At 40.0% G+C, this 20,190-nt stretch overlaps 1 protein-coding gene across 1 annotated transcript in view; it reads left to right on the forward strand.

Moving 5' to 3' along the window:
- Positions 1 to 2,762: 2,762 nt before the first annotated feature.
- Positions 2,763 to 20,190, forward strand: part of lrrc24 (leucine rich repeat containing 24) — a 32,128-nt gene continuing 14,700 nt past the window's right edge. Inside the window, exon 1 of the mRNA XM_088919130.1 lies at positions 2,763 to 3,154. The gene's annotated coding sequence lies outside the window, so the exon portion shown is untranslated. The remainder of the gene's footprint in view (positions 3,155 to 20,190) is intronic.

Consider the following 20,190-nt stretch of genomic DNA (forward strand, 5'->3'; position numbering starts at 1 on the left):
TGGAATACATCATGCCTGGTCTGGTACCAAAGAAAGGGCGCCCCTCTGTCCTCAATGACTACAGACCAGTTGCGCTGACTTCTCACGTCATGAAGACACTGAAGAGGCTGGTCTTATCCCACCTGAAACCCCTGGTTAGTTCATCACAGGACACCCTACAGTTCGCCTACCAGCCCAGTGTTGGTGTGGAGGATGCAATCATCTACATGCTGCAAAGGGCCTAATCACACCTGGACAAGGCTGGCAACACTGTAAGGATTATGTTTTTCGACTTCTCCAGTTCCTTCAATACTATCCAGCCCTTACTTCTTAGGAGGAAGCTGGAGGAGATGCAAGTCAGTACCTCCATGATCTCATGGATCACTGACTATCTGACAAGCAGACCACAGTCTGTGAGACTTCAGAACTGTGTGTCTGAACAGATAGTAAGTAACACAGGAGCTCCTCAGTGGACAGTTCTTTTTCCGTTCCTCTTCAACCTCTATTCTTTAAACACAACTTTAAACACAGCTCTCAGATGACTCTGGAATTGTGGGATGTATCAAGGGTGGGAGGGAGGAGGAGTACAGGGGACTGATCAGCAGCTTTGTGGAGTGGTGTGGGGAGAACCACCTGCAATTGAATGTAACAAAGATGAAGGAACTGGTGGTAGATTTCAGGAGGAAAAGGGTCAAACCTACTTCTGTCTACATCCATGGGAGTGGTGTGGAGATGGTGGACTTGTACAAGTACTGTACCAGGGAGTGCACATCGACGATAGACTGGAATGGACTAAGAACATCAAGGCCATTTACAAGAAGGGTCAGAGCCAACTTTACTTCTTGAGGAGTCTCAGGTCCTTCAATGTATGTAGTAAGATGCTACATATGTTCTATCAGTCGGTGATGGCGAGCGCCATTTTCTACGCCTTGGTATGCTGGGACTCTGGGATTAGAGCAGTGGATTCTAACAGGCTGAACAAGCTCATCAGAAGAGCAAGCTCTGTCATTGGGTCTGGCCTGGACGCCCTGGAGGTAATGGCTGAGAGGAGAATGGTGTCCAAACTAGAAGCCATCGTGGACAACTTCTCCCATCCCCTCTATGACAGGCTTGTAGAAATGAAGAGCACGTTCAGCAATAGACTGATCCATCCACGGTGCGACAGGGAGCACTACAAGAGGTCATTCTTGCCTTCTTCCATAAGACTGTACAACGCATCCACCTTGCGTCTGGGCAGAAGCAACATTGACAGTGACCTGTTTCTGGACTGAACAGTAAACTGATACATCTGTTCTTTTTCTTTCTCCCATTTACAACTGTTTTTGTGCAATATATGCCAGGGACCTGTGCAATACATTTACAGTATATTTATATTTATATTGTGCAATACGACTTTTTTGTGTACTGTTCTGTTCTGGTGTGTTCTTTGTGTGTTCTGGACTGTGAGTAACTCTTCTTAGTGCACTTCTCACTGTACTGATGTATTGTATGTATTGTATTATTATTATTGTATCATTCATTACACTGTTGCTGTGTTGTCTGTGTTAAGCTGCTGTTGCACTGCAATCTCCCTCACGGGATCAATAAAGTATCTATCTATTCCACTAGTATATTTGCATTTGGATATTATACATGGATATTAAAGATGTGTATAAATCAGTGATTACATTAAGTGTACCCCCCTCCTTTTTTATTTCAAGAATTTTGGTAAGATTTCCAGGTGGACCCATATTTCTGAACAGCAATACATGCTGACCTGTACATTTTATTACTTTATTACATAATGCAGTGCATAAAGAAGCATACTGTAATATTGCAGTATTTACATAATGTGTTGTATTTTTAATGTTTTAACCCCACAGTGACATGCAATGTTATTTAAATTTGTTTTAACAAATTTATTACAATTTACGTTGTAGTACAGTACATCCTATGGTTCACAGGGAAATCTTTCTATTTTTCTTTTGTCTGAGTGTGCTTTCCTGTATTATTATTGGATATTTTTCTTAAAACTGTCTACAGATCTGTTAGAAGACTGTAGACTTTTGAAATTAGGCTAGGAAAGTCCATCTACAGTAACTGTTACATCTAAACTCACTTATTTTTGGATTCCGTGTGACTGAAAAACACCTGGAACCATTTTATATCAACATTACTTTTACTATTGCCACATCTTTCATTGATTTATATAAAAATATGTTGGAATAATAACGCTCCGTCGATACGGTACGATAACCCTAAACACTAAAATAACTAATTTGTACAAGATATGCATTACCTTCATTATCTATACAATATTTCCGTTTTCCAAATGGATGATTACTTTTCACGCTTGGCCTCTATAATGATGTATGCTGCACGGGGTTTGAATAAGTATCGTTTTAAATATGAGCTTCCTATATTTAGTATATTGTAATCTGGTATAAAGAACATAGGAAGTTAAAGACCTTAGACAGCCAGACAGAATTGTAGACAGTGGGACACGTGTTGCATTGGACATCAAGTTCTTAAAAGAAAAGGCTTTAATGAAAGGCTCCTCTTTATTACGCGGAAATAATACAATCCAAAAATCCAGAAGCGTGTTTGAGGCTTTAGTGATTGGATCGGACATGTGCTGATGCAATACTCATTGCCAATCATAAAATAGAATGGTCAAAATACAGGGTAAACTGGCAGTGTAGTCTAAAGGCGAAGAACAATACAGGCGGGGGAGCGACACAAGAGGCGGGGGGTTAAATGATGCGCTGAAGGCTAGATGAGTCTGAAAGAGTGGGGGAAAGGAAAGGGATTTGCAGTCTGAAGCGCCTGGACCACTAACACAAATACGCACTTTTATTACTGCAGCAACAGGGGCCAAATTAGATTAAGCGCAGCCTTTATGAAGCGGCTGCGACGGCTCATAGCTGTTCGGATTGGCTGAACACCACGGAACAGTGGAGCAGCGAGGCTACACTGGGACAGGTGCAGTGAACGGTGATTTTTTTTCTCGGTTTTAATTGAGACTGATTTTTTTGCGTTTGAAAGGAGTCGTAATTCCTTCGTGGTTTGGACTGGTACGATACGTTCATTTCCAGGTTTCTAAATGAACTGAGCCCACGCACAGATTACTGACTTCCTCGGGAATCCTGTTCCAAGGGAAGCGTCAGGAACTCCTCAGTTCTCCTGGGTTTGTCTGGTAAGATAGCCAGCTGTAAACTGATTTCTGCAGCTACAATTCGTCTTTCTAATTTAAGGCCATGCACAATGGATAGACCAAAACGAGCTCTATGTATTTGACACATTAAATCACACAACTGTACATGGAAGTCAGAAGTGTCACAGGATGTCACCTCCTCAGATGTCTTGGTGTCGTACAAGATGTAATGTTATATACTTTATTCCGTATTGCGAAGGTTGCTTGGAATTTAGAGCTCCCGCTTGCTTTAAGATTTTATGATCAGTCACAGTACTATATGTTTTGTACTTTGTACCGTGTGCCGTGTGTTTGCAGCCTGTGCTTGTAAGACATGCTGTGTTTTGAAAGCTTTCACAGAAAACAGAAGGTGATGGTGATTTGTGGATAACATCGTGTAAAAGAGCGCTTAACTGTCAATGAAAATTGTCCTTAAGGTAAGAACATGCTACATCATCATTTGAAGGAGAATGTCATTAACAGCTGTACTTTTACGGACACTTTGATTAAAAGCAAAGTTAAAGAATGTGAGTTTCAATCCCACCAGCCAGTGTTTCGTTTTCAATGCGCTATGAAGTCTATTTACATGCAGGTGAGCAAGGTAAATCAGACAGGGTATGATACTGGAGATGTATTTACTGTTGCAATTCAAAGGGAATAAGAAGTGCATGTTTTATTCTCCTTTATATATCTGCCCCTTTATTGATTTCTGTTCCAATCCCCTTTTTCGTCTTTACCTTTTCATTTTTGTCGTTCACTCTGTTTTGTTCGTATCTTTAAAAATATATCCTATTAAATCCTAGAGCATTATATTGGATAACATGTTTCCACAATACCGAGTTAGAAAGTACAAATTGATATTTCAAATTTGTAACCTGTATACATCAAATATATCAATTAGAGACTTTCTTTGTGGTCCTTCTAATGACGTGTAAAATATTCGCTGTTCTAAACATTTCTAAAAATAATGAACACGAGTTCAGGTTTTTATGTGCTTTGCAAGTGGATTTAATATTTTACTTAAATGATGGAGATATGGTGATAAATAATGTACAATGAGAACATTTAAGGGATACAGAAGAAGGTGCTCATCTACTGTACATACCGCACAACATACGTACTGTATTGCATACATACATACTGTATACTTGCGTAGGCTGCAAAGGAACAAGTAATAGGTTTATTCCATGCTGAAAAGAGAAGAAAGAAAACACAACGTGCTCTACGGCCGAAACGTTGTGTTTTCTTTCTTCTCTTTTCAGCATGGAATAAACCATTACTTGTTCCTTTGCAGCCTACGCATGCTGACGCAGCTACCCACCTGACATACTGTATTATGTTGTGACACAATATTTAAATTTAAATTACGCTCCTGACTATGAATGAACCGTCCCAGTCTTCAGTTTTGACTGTCTATTCGGCAGATGCGTTCCACTGTCAAAATGAATTACAACTTCATACAATGATAGACTGTGCACAGAATCCATGATTAAAAAGAGGTTTGAAAGATCTTATAGCAGACATTTCTGTCTGCTGCAGTAGAAAGGTGCGATTTATTAAACACCTCCAGACAGCTGCAAAGCACAGCCTGATATGGCAGTGTCTGCTGGAGAACTTAAACGGTCTCTACACAGGCCCTTAATCGCTGAAACCTTTTCATTTAGTTTTATCTAAAGGCGCTATATAAAAATAAATTGAATTGACAATTGTCTAAGTTTTACTGTTCTGGGAGGAGCACTAAGAGCTGAAATCTTCTTCAAAAGACTGAATTAAATGACTTAATGTCATTAATTAATGACAAATGACGGCAAATTAATGTGCAGTTCTAAGAGAGTGAGCTTGCATCAGCAGTAGTAATGCTGTTCATGGAGCTCAGACAACATCCTTTTTATTGGTTATTGATGACTGTTTTGTTCAGGTTGTGATTAAATACTGCTGCTGTTCAATACAAGAAACTAATTAGCTCTGAAAAAAGAATATAATGTCTTGATAGAACTGTATTTCAGTCCATCAGTAGTGATTTCATAGAATGGCTTCTCTTGGTGGGGAATGATTTTTTATAGCAAGCCCGGCCATGACAGAGCAGATCAAAAACTTAGTAGTTCAGTTTTATTAGGAATAACAAAACCCAAGAATTAAGTGTACTGAAAGGATTATGGAGTGTTTTAGTAAAAATTTGTCTTAACCTGCTTGGCAGAGCGCTAACCTCCTGGTTAGGAGGCCGGGACAAGGAGGCTAGAATTCCCATGCAGAGTGAGGAGTGACCAAGAGGCAGCTGCAGAGGTGGAGATGGGGTGGAGGTGGGATGCAAAAAGACGTACTGTATGCGAGGGAGAGAAGGGGATCATGTGTTTCTAATGTTTTAGGTGACGAAATTATGTCAGGAGCTATTGCGAATAACTGACAGCTGAATCTGATTAAATTTGGCTGTTTTCATCCCTCCCGAATTTCTTCCCTCCTTCCCTTTTGATTGAAAGCCCCTACACTCCTACTGCTGTCATACTACTGTATGACGTTTGGCAAAGTAAAAAAGTTGTACAACAAATTGGCATCAGGGTTAAAATATGAAGAACACAAAGCAGAGGAAGCAGGTTGGTTCAGACAGAGTCAGGTAAACCTCACAGTGCAAGAAAGGCCAGATGCAGTTTTAGGCACATCTGGGCACTATCATTTCCTTCTAGATTGAATAAGGGAAATGCTAACGTTTGGGGAAATTGTTTTGTTTGAACAGATGGAAAAGTGCAATTTATTTTTAAAATTGGACTTTAATGTTTTATATGAATGTTGTGTTAAAGATATGGCTTTCTTGCACTTTAACAGGATAAAAGTGGAAACTATGTTTAACGGTGTATATATGGGCTAGTTTGCAACTTCCACCATGTTTGGTGTCCTCAGAGCATGTCTGAATGGACAGAAGTCTGGTTACCTTATCTGTGTTGCTGCTTGCTCAACTTTCATCATTAATCCTTTATAGGATTACTATGTTTGTTACTAACTTTGTTCTGGGGAAAATGCTTCTTTGTTTGAAAAACCATCTTTGTTTCAGATTTAAAAAATTGAAATACTTTCTAACACAATGTCTATCATGACTCAGCCTACGACTGGTCACTGCAGAAAACTATTTTGTCCAGCAGTCGCACTGGTGAGGTACTGTGTGTTGTTGATGTGCTTCATCTCAGCACTGAGACAAAGATGGGCGAGATGGGCTGTGAGGCCTTCTCTCTTTTGTAACCTTTCTTATGAGTTCTTATTCATCTCTTAGAGTATGCGTTCTTACTTTTGTCTTTGAAATTTTATCATTGTGTTTGTGAGTTGCAGTGGCATTTTAAAGTGCATGGGCATGAGAGCGCTTTCCTGTTGATCCCATGTAATTTTCAAAATGAGTTCTGTACCGGATTTACTCCTCGAAAAACACAACATGACATAAAATTTGATAAAAAAAACCTGTCAGCTGGTCATCATAGCATTTATAAATCTAAAGCTGATGCAAGAGATAATGACGGAGCATTTAACAGTTTTTCCATTATAAAATAAGGGCTGTCTCTAACAATAAGGGCTTTTGACAACCTAGATATACTGTATGTTCTGCTGTCTTGTACACAGTCTACAGTATATAAAGCCACTTCTCTTCACTCAGGCTTCCCAGAAAGAAGCTTTAATTATGCCAGCCATTACTTCAGTTTCTGTAGACAGACTAATGGCATTGAAATCTGTCAGTGGATAAGAGGGCTGCGCCCATGAGTATGAATAATCTCTATTGTTGCAACAACTGATCCGCTGCCAAGGGATTTCAGTACCGGGCTGCCAGTTTTTTGCCAGAGAAATGTAGTGGCATGTGGAGGCTTCCCTGTGACATGGTGTGTCCACTCACAATTCTGTTTCCTCCTGGAGGTGGGATCTAGATAAAGGCAAATAAAACAATTAATTTCAATGAATTAAAAAGCAACATGGAGTTAAAAAGAGTTAAACTATAAGTCTGTAATTTGAAGGTATGTGTTGGAAAGGGCTTTTCCATAGTCAGAATGATAAAAGTACTGTCATCAAAGAACTGTGAAGTGTGAGATGATTAAAGAGGTATCTTGTATTATTGCAGTTCTGTATAGAGTGGCACACAGGTATAAGGTGAGCATCACACCTCTTGGGTCCTAGGTTCAATTCTGGGCTGAAGCACCTTCTGTGTGGAGTTTCCATGCTCTCCCATTTGGGTTGTTCAGTTTCTTCTCTTTCTTCCAAAGCCATGTTGTCTAGGTTAATAGGTTTATCCCTTTGTGCTTGAGTGTGTGCAGTTTGGATTTGACTGGCATCCTGTCTATATGGTATAATACTGTCTTCTGCCTTGTGTTTTGGGGATTGGCTCCAGGTTGCCCCGTCCTTTTTTGGAAATAAACAGATTTCTGATAGAGGATGGATAGTGTTGTACAGGATTTGTAACTTACATGAAGGGGTCAGTATTTTTTGTATTTGTTTCCGCTGTCAGGAAACCTGGAATGGGCTGGATTATTTAAAATGCAATACATTATTTAAAAGCCTTGGGTGAGGCTTTTATTATTTAAGTCTGCCATTACATTCTAAAAAGAATTTTTTTATTCCTTATTTCTAACTGAAAGCACATAGCCTGAAAGCCACGACTGAGCTGAAGTGAAAGAGATAACCTGTGACACACACTCGTTAAGAAGATAACATAACTTTATTCTAGAGATAACATATTTTGAATAAACCAGGTAGGAAATTACTTTTCACTTCATAAATGTTTAAGAGAAGAAGAAGGGATATTATTTGGAGCTCTAGCTACCTGGAAAAAAGTTCTTTTCTTTGCACATGAAAAGGAGTCAGAGCAGTAATGTGAATCATATCTGTGAATAAAGTGTAATTCCTAGAATTTTGTAAGCGTTCAGCCTTCGGTTTTCACAAAGTATTTTTATCAGGCACAGGGTATAAGGCAGAACTTCAGTCTGGATGGGACATAAACACCACACATACAGGGATAAACTGGAGACACCTACCCAACACATCTTTGTAACCTACACAAAATATGAAGAACATGCAAACTCTACTTAGAAGTGCCTTCATCAAGAATAAGTCGTAGGACCCAAGAGATTTGGAGGTGCTAACTCCTGTGCTAACTGCCAAACATGCTTCTCTACTGGGATTTACATGCATTTAAAAATTTCCACCATAGTAAGGCCTATTTTTTTCTGTTCTGGGAATCGTAAAGAATGCTAGCAAACAGTCTGTGAACTGTGAGGGGAGAGAGAGGTGATGAGCACTGTTGGTTGGCTTCCATGTCTACATATAAAACAGAAATAATATGCTTCTCTTAAAATGTAAATGTAAAGTATTGAAGTAAAAATATCATCTTTTGAAACTAAGAAAAAAAGCATTCCATAGAAAATATTTAAGACCTAGCCAGTCCAGATCTGAGCTATGTGTTCTGGCCTTTTGGATCTATAGTGTCCACTGTAAACATGCAAACTAATTCTACAGGTCTGACGGTATCAGTCTTTAAAGCCTTTGTTTATGGTTTGGAATGGCTGTGAAATGTCTTACACCCTAGTTCCTTATTTTTGTTTTTCAAACAGCGGCTGCAGATTTATTGAGAGAGAAATAAATGGGAAACCAGTGTCTTCAAGGTTCTGTCTAGACAGTGCAGTGAGAGGTGGTAACAGATAAAAAATAAGTACTATACATTTTTTCCAGACAAGAGAGGGACAAAAGATTTATGACCTTTGGGGTTTCCTCCGCGACATGACTCCAGTTTGCATTTCTCATATTTGAATAGTTTTATTTTTTATTGTCATTAAGGAAAATCAGGGTAATCCCTAAGTTATTACACTTATCATGCAGACAAAAAATAACTGAAAAATATGGCAGCATAGACCATGTTTTTTTTTTGCTCAGGAACCAAACTAAATGCCACTCAAAATGCAAGTATTGTTAACTACAGCTAGTCTACCAGTCTGCACTACCTAGACTAAACAATAGCAAGTGGTTGAAGTGTTTTAATAATTTACGCCATTTGGGAAGCTGCTCATGTACTATATGTCTGTTCCTGTGCTTACAATGGCTCATATCTGAAGCCATAAAATGTCAATAGTTACTTCACTTTGACGATTATGGTTGTTGGGAATTATTCTGGAACAAGCTACCCAGCCATGTTATTGAAGCTGACATTTTAACTTCTTTCAATAAACAGAAGGATAAGATCCTTGGTTCAATTAGCTGCTAACTATCAAAAGGCTAAATGTGGTCTCCTTTCGTTTGTTACCTTTCTTATGCTCTTGCCTTAATTGAGAGCGGTCTGTTTATCCAATCCATTCAATTACTGTTTCATTTCCTGAAGCATGAATTTCCCAGTATCTATGAGAGTCTGGTTTATAGTAAAACACAAATCCAAACAAATGAGTTGACTGTTGCTTTCCTGGCACAGGAATAAATATAAATGTAAATATGCATGTCTTACAATATGCAAAAACGTTTTGCATATCTCTATGTTTTTTTAAAGTTTTTTTTATGTTCATACGAGACAAGAAATTGCAAATTAAGATTTAAATTAAATTAATTTACTATTTCCACTAAAGAAACTGTATTTTTCTGGCCCTGTGTGTTAGCTTGACTCAACACCTTAAATCTTGTGCTGAAAGTAAAACTGTATTGTGATATCAACATTACTTAAGAATGACCTACTGTAACTCTCAAAAAAACAAACACATTATCTCAAACCTGGTTTAACAAGGCACAAAAGACAATGCTATAGTAAATGCAAGTGAAGATGCACACAGTGCCCCAGTAAAATGTGTATTGGATACTTTCATAATTTAGACCACATACTCCACCATATAAGTAGCAAATAATTTGCACAGTAAGGCAACACCACCAGCCTTGTAAACCTTGTACAGATTCCTAGAAAGAATCACTGATGAAAAGAAAACTACTTTAAACTTATTCTCCCGGAATATTGTCCCTCTTTTGGCTCATCAAGTGTAAAAGTCATTTTGCATTGCCTAAATAATTGTGTTTTTCATACTCAGATATTCACTTCGGCATGCTGTCAATGGAAAATGTTATGCTGTCTCTTGTATTGTCAGTCTCTCTACTCCTCTTGCTTTCCCTTTTCTCATTTGTTTTGAATCACTGTAGTCATCTGTACTGTTTTCAAGCACCTAAGGTAATGTTCTTGTCTCTTGGTTGTCAATCAGACACACCACTTTCTCCACAATTATTAAGGCACTGGGTCATGTTAAATTCATGACAATTAAATTTAATCATGTTATTTTATCTTTTAATAATTAATACTGTATATAACCACGGTGCACTCAAAACTATTTTGAAGGTAATGTCTCCATTATTTCTTTTTATACACTTCAGATGAAAAAAACACCTAGCGTAACTGCTTTATAGAATGAGGCAAAATGTTGCATTGTTAATGTCAATAAATTGATGTTGCATGCTAAAATTACCCTAGAAACATTTTTATATTTACAAAAGGACAGAAGATAAAACAATAACCCCAAACTAGAAGAAAGATGTACAATATGTAATGCTGTGCTGAACTGTTTTCACTTGGGCAGAGATCTCCAACCCTTGTCCTTAAGAGACCCAATCCAGGTATTACAGATCACCTTTAATTCACCAATTTCACTTGGAATGACAACGCCCAAGATCAAAGCGTAATGAACTGTAGTGGAGCGGATATTTGGCTTAACCCGCTTGGCTGAGGGCCAACCTCCTAGCCATAGGACGAGGAGGCCAGGACCCCCCCGCGAGGTAACCAAGGGACAGCTGCAGAGGTGGAGTTGGGATGCAAAAGTCGCACGCGAGGAAGAGAGATATCGCATTTGGTATTTATAGTGTTCGGTGGAGGAAGGATGAAGGGATTGATGGCCTTATGACAGATCCATGTGGGCACTGTGGAGAGGAAAACAATAACTCCCATTGGGAGAAAATAAACCTCTGGGGGTCCTGGCCCAATGGATGCCCCTCTCCGGGCAGCTAGGCATTTTGAATAGCCCCGGACTTTGGCTGTGATACTGTAGCTCATGGAATTTACGTATGTGGATGTTACGTGAAGTGAGAGCAGTACTGGATCCAAGAAGTAGCGGTGCGGAGTGGGAAAAATGATCCCGGTGCTGAATTGGACATCGGGGATAGGGACTTGAGTTGAGGGATGATTGTTGAGTAGGCAGGGGTAGGAGGCTGGGTGGACCCAGGGCCGAGAGGTGGTGGTGGCAGCTGGGGAGGATGAGAGGAAGAGAAATGGGCCTGGGGTCGGATCGGATGCCGGGGATAAAACATGCATGAGACGGGGGAATGAGGTGAGGGACTTACCTGTGCGGACATCAAGGGGGGTGGCTTTGGTAGCAACAGGGGATGGAAGGGATGAGACTGAGGCTGAATAGGGGAAGAGGGATAAAGAGGCGATGAGACAGGGACGCGAAACGTAGTGCGATTGGCAAGAGAAATGAACTTGGAGCCCGAACTGGATACCGGGGATGAGGAAGCAAACGAAGGATGAGCAGATTGGACATGTGGGGGGTGGGGGTAAAGGACAGGGATGAAATGGGGACATGGGACGAAGGACTTACCTGTTGATGAGGTGGTACCGGTGGCAGAAAGGGTGAGAGAAAAAATGCGAAGTCAAGACTGAGACGCGAGACGTGGGACTTACCTGTATGGATATTAAAGAGGTGGTGCCGGTAGTGGCAGTGCTGGACAGACTAAACTCGTGACAGCTACGGACTGGGCCGGAGGTAGGACGCTGGACAGACCCGGGGCCAAGGAGATGGCCGCAGTAGCAGCGGAAACTAAACAAATAGATCTGGGGCCAAATTGAAGGCCGGGGATAGGGAAAATGTCCGAGCCTCGGAGAAATGCAGTCGCGCTGCAGCCTGGAATGTGTTTTGTTTTTATAAAAAGGAGCACCGGGGGATCAAAACAACGAGACGAGGACACGACACATAAGGGTTGGGTTGGACACAAGCACGAATAGGACAGGGACGCAAGACGCGGGACATCTGCTGACTGAGCCAGAGATAGGATGCCGGACAGACATGGCGCCAAGGAGGTGGCTGCCGTAGCAGCGGAGGGGGGAACCTGGGGCTAAATTGAACACCGGGTACGGGGACACAGGACGGGACAACTGCTGGCTGGGCTGAAGGTAGGACGCCGGACAGACACAGGGCCAAGGAGACGGCCACAGCAGCAGCAGAGACAGGAGGAATGAGCCCGGGGCTAAATTGAACGCCGGGTATGGGGACGCAAGACGATTGCTGACTGGGCTGGAAGTAGGAAGCTGGAAAGATCCCTCAGGGCCGAGGAAGTGGCCACAGTAGCAGCAGAAATGGGAACCCAGGACTGAATTGAACATCAGGGATTTGCAAACATGGCAGTGAGCGTGCATTTGCAGAGAACAGCCCATTTTGTTTTAACAGGAGAAGCATCTAGATGTTCAGATGCTAGATGTTTCGAATGGATGGGTCGGGAGCAGTGGGTCCTGGTCTTGGGAAAGGCCTGCGAGGACCTGCGAGGGCCTGCGGGGGCGTGCAAGGGCCTGTGAGGGCCTGCGAGGGATGGCGGAGATGTGGCGCGGTGGCGCCAGAGTTTAGAGAGAAGGCTGGGTATAGACAGCGGTGCGGGGCTGATCGGCACTCTCCCAGTGTTCGCCCTGGGGAAGGACGCAGTGGTGGCTGTCATGAATGACAAGGAGAGCTCATTGGAGAAGCTGTGTAAGATGGAGGCCAAAGGCGGCGGCCAGGTAGGAGACATTGAGCTGGAGCACCTCTCCTGGATTCGTATGATTCCGACGACGGATCCGAAGAGGATGGCTACCCAAGGGTGTGCTTGGACTTGGACGTTGTTGACAGCAGGTTTGCAGGATTGGACTGTCGTTGCCCGGTGAAGGCGAGACGCAGACGAATGTGTAGTGGGATGAGACGACGGAAGATGAGGGGCGAAGGCATAGGCAGCTTATCTTCTTTTACTCTTTCTATTCTTGTGTATTCACGTTTCGTTCTTTCTTCTCTTTCCTCCCTTTTTTTTTGCGAAAGCGGTCATTTTAAATGGCTGCAAATCCTTTCGTTCAGGAACCCATGAAAACTGGGTTAATGAAGCTGTTTAATGTCCCGTAAATGATGAGAAACCGACTGGCTGTCTCCACTCTGTAGCTACTGCAGCACAAGTTCTAGCTTGGGGTGGAGAACAGCTGCACGGGTGACGTCAGCGGAGAGCGCCGGAAAATTTGGAAGCGTTTCTTTTAACTGGACTGTCGCAAGCCTTCTTCAGGTTCTCAAGGTTCTTCGTCAGAGCAGAAAAGTTAAAGGTCTGAAGGCGATCGAAACGCAAGAGAAAAGGCCCGGGCTTGTGCAACGCGAAAAGACGCACCCGAATATGCAAAAGTCGCACGCGAGGAAGAGAGATATCGCATTTGGTATTTATAGCATTCGGTGGAGGAAGGATGAAGGGAGTGATTGCTAATTACTGACAGCTGGGAATGATTGAGCGTGGTTGTTGTCATCCCTCCCGAACTTTAAATAAACTCCATTTCAACAGTTTCATTGTGATCAGTGATTTGCTAAATTAGAAATCATTTAAGACTAAAATCTAAGTATTCTTCAGCCAGCAAGGACCAGAGTGCTTTTAGTTGAACAGATTACTTGCTTGATTCATCAATAGCTCACAAGTGTTTCCTTTAAAAACAGGCGATCTTCACATTCACTGCCACCTTCCAGTTGCGTTGTCTGTGTTGTTTCGATCTGCAACACAGATTTTAATGTAAGATAAGGAGATAGGAATGTTTTTGAAAATTGCTGTCATTATAGCCTGGTATTTTAGCTTGTTAATTCCTTGTCAAGGTACTTTTCAAAAGATCCCAGGGAATCAACAATCATAAAATGACCTTGTCACACTATTAACCAACCACTTGCCAATTCTTAGTTTCAAATATTAGGCTTATTAACATTCAATGCCTTAAATACCCTTTAGGTTTAGCACTGTTTTAACAATTACCAGACTGTCAGATCAAAACTATATATTATATATATATAATATATATATATGACACACCTGAAGAAGGCTCCACGGCCGAAACGTTGTGTTCTCTTTCTTCTTTTTTTCAGCATGGAATAAACCTATTACTTGTTCCTTTGCAGCCTACGCATGCTGACGCAGCTACCCACCTGAACTATTATATATATACTGTATATGTCACCAGGCTATGTTGTACTGTTTTCAAACAACATGTCAAAGTAGAAGTTGTATATTTTTTTCAGAATCGTTTCTGGTTTTCATATACTTTAAAGATCCTAATTTCATTTTCTCTCATTGTTTATAGCACTAAAATATAAAACTGGCCATAGTAACCTTCTACCCCGCAGGGTTTTGTGAAACTGCCCCCGGTAGGTACTGCATGATACTGTACGTCTGTGCAGCAGTCTGGGATTTGTTTCTATCAGTTCCTCCGGGCTTTTGATCACCTCTGTTCAAATCTCCAAGAAATCTGTGTTCTAGTGAATTATGTCCAATGCTTTCAGCCTGTGTGTACAATGCCATAATTTACTTTCCAGTCATTAATTAACTCTGGTTGCTCTTTGGTGTAATATTCCTAGTGGACAGATGTTGAATTTTTGAAATTATGGATGAGTGAGGAGATGATTTATAACTGAAAAAAGCATATGTAGCCCAAGTGGAAAGCTTCAAAAGAGAAAACCTCTAGCTCGAAAGCTCTGGGAAGAGTACACTAAGGGAGCAGTTTCTTAATGAGGAGTGTGAGCCTGCTGCCAGCATTATCATTAGAAAGAGATGGCTGACTGACAAATATTTTATTCATTATTCTTTTCTCATTTGTTAATGTTGTAATCAGGAGCCCTTGCCACATCCTGTTGTGCTTTACTTTATTAAGAAAATTTGAGTTTTAGGGAAACACAAGACAGAGGCTATGCTGCATTCCTTATAATTTTTGTATTGTGTTTTTTTTTCTTGTTCTTCTTTTGATTTGTTTTGCTGCACGCCTAGAAATGAAATTGACTGCAGGCCTCTCTGGAAGCCAAACTGCTTTTTTAAGGGTTTCCATGGTGACATGTGAGGCTGCAGGAGAGAAGAGAATGGAGAGGGATTTGTGCACAAACTGCATCTGTCTGGATGGACAATTATCAGAGTTTCTAAAAGCTTGGATTTACTGTATATGCAGTAACAACATGTGATGCTAGGAGTGTAACAGCCATTGGAGTCACTATGTATTATGTTATTTGTTTGTGTAGTGACTAATGTTATCAGATTTTTCCCAATTTTTAAATTCCCCAGTATGGTGGAAACTAAAAAAGAAAAATTTACAGGTACTTATGCTTTTCTGAGAACATGGGGAGACATGAAACCATAATTGTTAGAAACTACGAGAGCTGACCTTTAATTAAATCAACCTCAGTTGGAGCCATGAAGTTTATGTCATTAAATATTTCGATCTAAAAAGCCCAATAATAATATTTGAACTTAGGTATAGCCACTTAGTACCATAGACCATTGAGCACTGTAAGGACATCAGCTGAACCCTTGGTTGCTGGGAACTTCAAATTTAATAGGTTACAAATATATTTATTCTAGGTATTTTGTGTGTATTATAAATGTAGATTATTGAATAAAGAAACTTATGTGAGGATATGTATTCATTTTTATAATGGAGATCCTACCATGTAGCATAATCTGTAAGGAATGCCAACTAGTGTAATATCTGTCTATGAGCATACTGTGACTAAGGATTGCATCTGAATACCAAATATTGTACTGAACGTTTAAAATTTGAGACACTGAAATAGAAATACCAGATAGGTGAATGTATTTGGCATATTATATGACACATGTTTTGACAACTGGGTTTTGCCACCTCTCTCTTAGTAGTGGATATACCATAATGGAAATATGGGTTATTCTTAATTTTTTTAAGTATTTTAATAATCAGTCAACTGTAGCAGAAAGCCTCACTGAATGGATTGTAACCCGTCTATCTGGATTTGAATCATTTCTGACTCAGTGATATTGCTGATGTTGCTGGGTTAGTACTGGCCCAACATTGTACATCAGCTATGCAGCAATACACAACTGCCATGAGTCCAGAAGACTGAGCATAGAGAGCAGATCAGAGCTGGAGGCTGACTGATTACAGAGTAAGAGCTTGACCTCTTTCTCCAAGCCTGAAATGTGCTGTGCATGCACCCAGCCTTTCACAAACAACAATCTACAAATCCACGACTTTCCACTTCAGTCACTGAAATAAAAACACACTCTTGCTTCTCTTAACTTGGATGTGTTATTCTCCCACATATTTGGCACAAGAACACCCAGTCGCTTTTAGAGGCAAATTGTATACATCCATTCCCAAGTCACATTAAAGATGCTAGAATGAAGCAGTGATAAATTCCCTGGGCAATACTCTGTGCTGAAGCAGACTGACAAATAATGACCTTGTTTTCTGTATCAGAAAAACCCTGCAAAAGCACTCATTCTCTGGTTTAAAGACATCTCTAAAGGACTTCCTATAGATACCTTTAAATGTTTTTGGTGATATCTCTAATTAATAAATTGGCTTGCCATAATTTGGCTGTGGTTAACAATGTTGTATCTTAAAGGACAAGCACCATTTGGAAAAGGCTGGTTAATAGATTGATAGGACCTTATTTAGAAATCATTCATTATCCAGTGAAACTGGTGACTTTAATTTAAAATCTGATTATTGTTGAATTTGAAATCCTTCTCCAGTCAAATCATCTTCAGAATTTTAAATGCATTTACAGATCTCTGCCTTTGCATTTTCAGTGTTTTTTATAGCTGCAGGTTTTATCACTGCATTAATAATATAATGGGATGTTTCACTTTGCAGGAAATGCCCATATGTAAGGCAGTGTTTCAGTCATGGTTCAGAAATGGCAAGTCTTACTCTGACTGAAAAACATAATTAATTGAATCCTTCATTAAGCACAACAGTATGAAATAGAACCATGCTTTAGCAATAGGTACCACCACGTTAACTTTATTTTTTGTATATTTTTTATAAATTTACAATCTATAGTTTTGTTTTTTACCCAGATAGCCATCTGATATCTGTTTCTGATGACTGTATTTCTGATTTGGAGGACTTAGAGAATAACACATGGCCATCTCTGAGACATAATATGCTTATTTCACACTGCAACTGGAGCAGTAACAGCTGGTCTTAACAGGCTTGTGAATACTCTTAATCCATGAAAATTATAGTCAGATTCTGCTTGTGTTTGTATTGTTTTCTGGAGAACAGTTCTGAATGATTTATAAATACACAAATATTTCTGTCTGGAGAGCTACAGCCTTAAGATTTTCTAGGCATGAAGAGTAGAATAAATATTGTTGATTCTCTATTCTGGGGTCCTAATGAACCTGAAAAATCTGAAAATCTCTGTCATTTCCCAACCCATTTTTGGAAAAACTCACACAATTAAGATTCTTAACTTGTGTGCTCTATGCAGGACGGCACAGCCTGGACGTACTGTGTCCTGTGCTGTGGGCCTCTCTGGATGAGGTGTACTGTATACTGCTTCATTCTGAGCAGTACATGGTACATGATTGGAATGTAAAGAATTGCCATTTTATTCACCATTGAGATTAACTGCTAGATTATCTTTCAGTTTCATTTGTTGTATAATTATTTCAGTATATTTTAATCTAGAATAAAATCTGTGTAGTTTGTCATGGAGAAAAGGGTACATCTAAAGTAGAAGTCCATAAAGGGTTATGAGTGAAAATTCAGGTACATCTTCAACTCATTCGAATATAAACTTTCTCATAAATTCAGCAAATTTCTTTTCTCAGATGTTTAGTTTTTGTTGCCAATTTAATGTGCCATTTAAATGGGCAGAACAGTCTCTCATCTGTCATTTTGGTGACAGATGTGTGAGCATCTGCTGGTATTGGTGAAATTGTCTTTGTCTTTCACTTACCCATAAGATGGTACATTGTTTCCTTTTAGCAACCTGACAGAAATCTTTAACAGTAGCCTTTTAAACAGATCTTTAATCACATTTTAGTAGATACCATACCATCTGGCTCTCCTTGCTTTAAAAGCCCTCACTCTACTCATTAATTGCTGTTCTCTGAAGCACAATTTCCTTGTAGTTATTTTGGGAGTTCCTATAGCCCAGGGCATGTTATTAATGTCACTTGTAGAGCCTTTGCTATTTCTGATGTAATGTGATGTTAATAGCTTTGCTCATTCACAGAAATAATTAATTTGACAGTCTCTCTGTTTGCTGATGTGAGTTGCTGTTTGCTCACATGTAAGCATTGTGAAAATCTCAACCTTCTAATTTGTAAAAATAAAAGCAGCCGTTTGTGTGCTTTTAGGAAGAAAGTCCAGATTCATTCATGCTCAATTGTCTTTCAGAGGTCATTTACCAGCGGCAGAAATATTATGGAATCCCTGCTGTGTCATAAACTGTCACTTGCTACAGAGATTAAAATCTAAGAGACAACAATCTGTAGAGTCATTCTTCAAAGAATATTAAATGTTTTTTCTGGTGCCTTTTTCCTCATTACAAATGTTGTTTAAATCTAGACTCCACTAAATGTAGTGCTTAATATCTTTTGCATTTTTTTTCTTTTATTGAGATAGCTACTAGTAATACAATTTATTTTTTTCTTTACTATTGACTACACAATGCTTGGTATTACTTTGATAGGAAGAGGTACTGTACATGTAATGAATTGTTGATATTTTTATGTGGAATGGCCTGGAGTAAGGAAATGGGCACAGAGTGGACCTGTCCCAAAACACTACTGTATACTGTATGTTGTTTCTCACTTATGCCATTGATGAATTGAGGAATGTTACATATGAATTGTATGTTGGGAACATATTTCAATTATTCCTTATGGATAGTAATTCCCCTAAGCCATTTAGCTATACTGTAAGTTACATTATTTAGGAACATATCCTGGACTTACTGTACAACAGGACCCTCTGTGCTGAAAATGGTTGGTGAAACACACATTCAGTCTAACTAACAATCTCTAACCTGGTTCTATTCCACCAATTTTTATGGAAAAAGCCTCCCTTGGGCAAACTTTTGCATGGTCAAAGCTTACACTCTTACAGTCCCAGACCCTCCAAATTTACATTATTCTTATTGGGAAACATTCACCTTTATACAGTATGTTGCTTCACCACACATCGTAAGTTTCTTTTCCCTAACCTTAACGTACTGTATATCAGAATGCATCAGCTAGAATTGTTACTAGGAGCAGAATGTACGACCATATAACCCCCATACTTAGCTCTCTTCATTGGCTTTCTTTCAAGTACAGGGCAGACTTCAAAATCCTTCTACTTACTTACAAGGCTCTCAGAGGTCAGGCACTTGTCTATCTAATGGAACTTATTAATGTTTACCATCCAAGTCGCCTGCTTAGATCACAGAATGCAGGTCTTCTTCATATTCCACGCATTAATAAAAAAACAGTTGGTGGTAAAGCCTTTAGTTACAGGGCCCCTAGCTTATGAAACAGTCTCCCACCCCATATTCAGGATGCCGAGTCAATCTCAGAATTCAAATCCAGACAGAAGACCTATTACTTCAGCCTAGCCTACTCACGCCTTACATTATAGCCTGCTGCAGCTATGGCTGCTGGTGCTGCTGTACATGCCATTGTGTGTCTCTATGTTGGCCTACCAGGTAGATACATCTGTTCTGACCAAACTATCCTATTCTCCTCCCCACATGTCCGGATGGTGCCTGGGCTGGGCACCATCTGAGTTGGATGCTGCATCACTGCCATGGATCCAAGAGGGACATTGTGGATATAGCTATCGTTTAGGAGGATTTTGCAAGTCTACCGAGATCTGCATGGAGTACTGACATACAGAAGACATGATGGATGGATTAATACCCTCATTCATTTATTTACCTTTTTTAATTTATATAATGTTAGCATGCCCAAAGGGGTTGGGCAGCCAGTTGACCTTGGACCCCTAGAGGTTTTTTTTCTCCTTACTAAGGAGTTTTTGGTTCCTCTCCTCCGTTGTC

This window comes from Atractosteus spatula, chromosome 6, assembly GCF_055471065.1.
Source record: "Atractosteus spatula isolate fAtrSpa1 chromosome 6, fAtrSpa1.hap1, whole genome shotgun sequence".
In the NCBI taxonomy this organism is placed as follows: Eukaryota; Metazoa; Chordata; class Actinopteri; order Semionotiformes; family Lepisosteidae; genus Atractosteus; species Atractosteus spatula.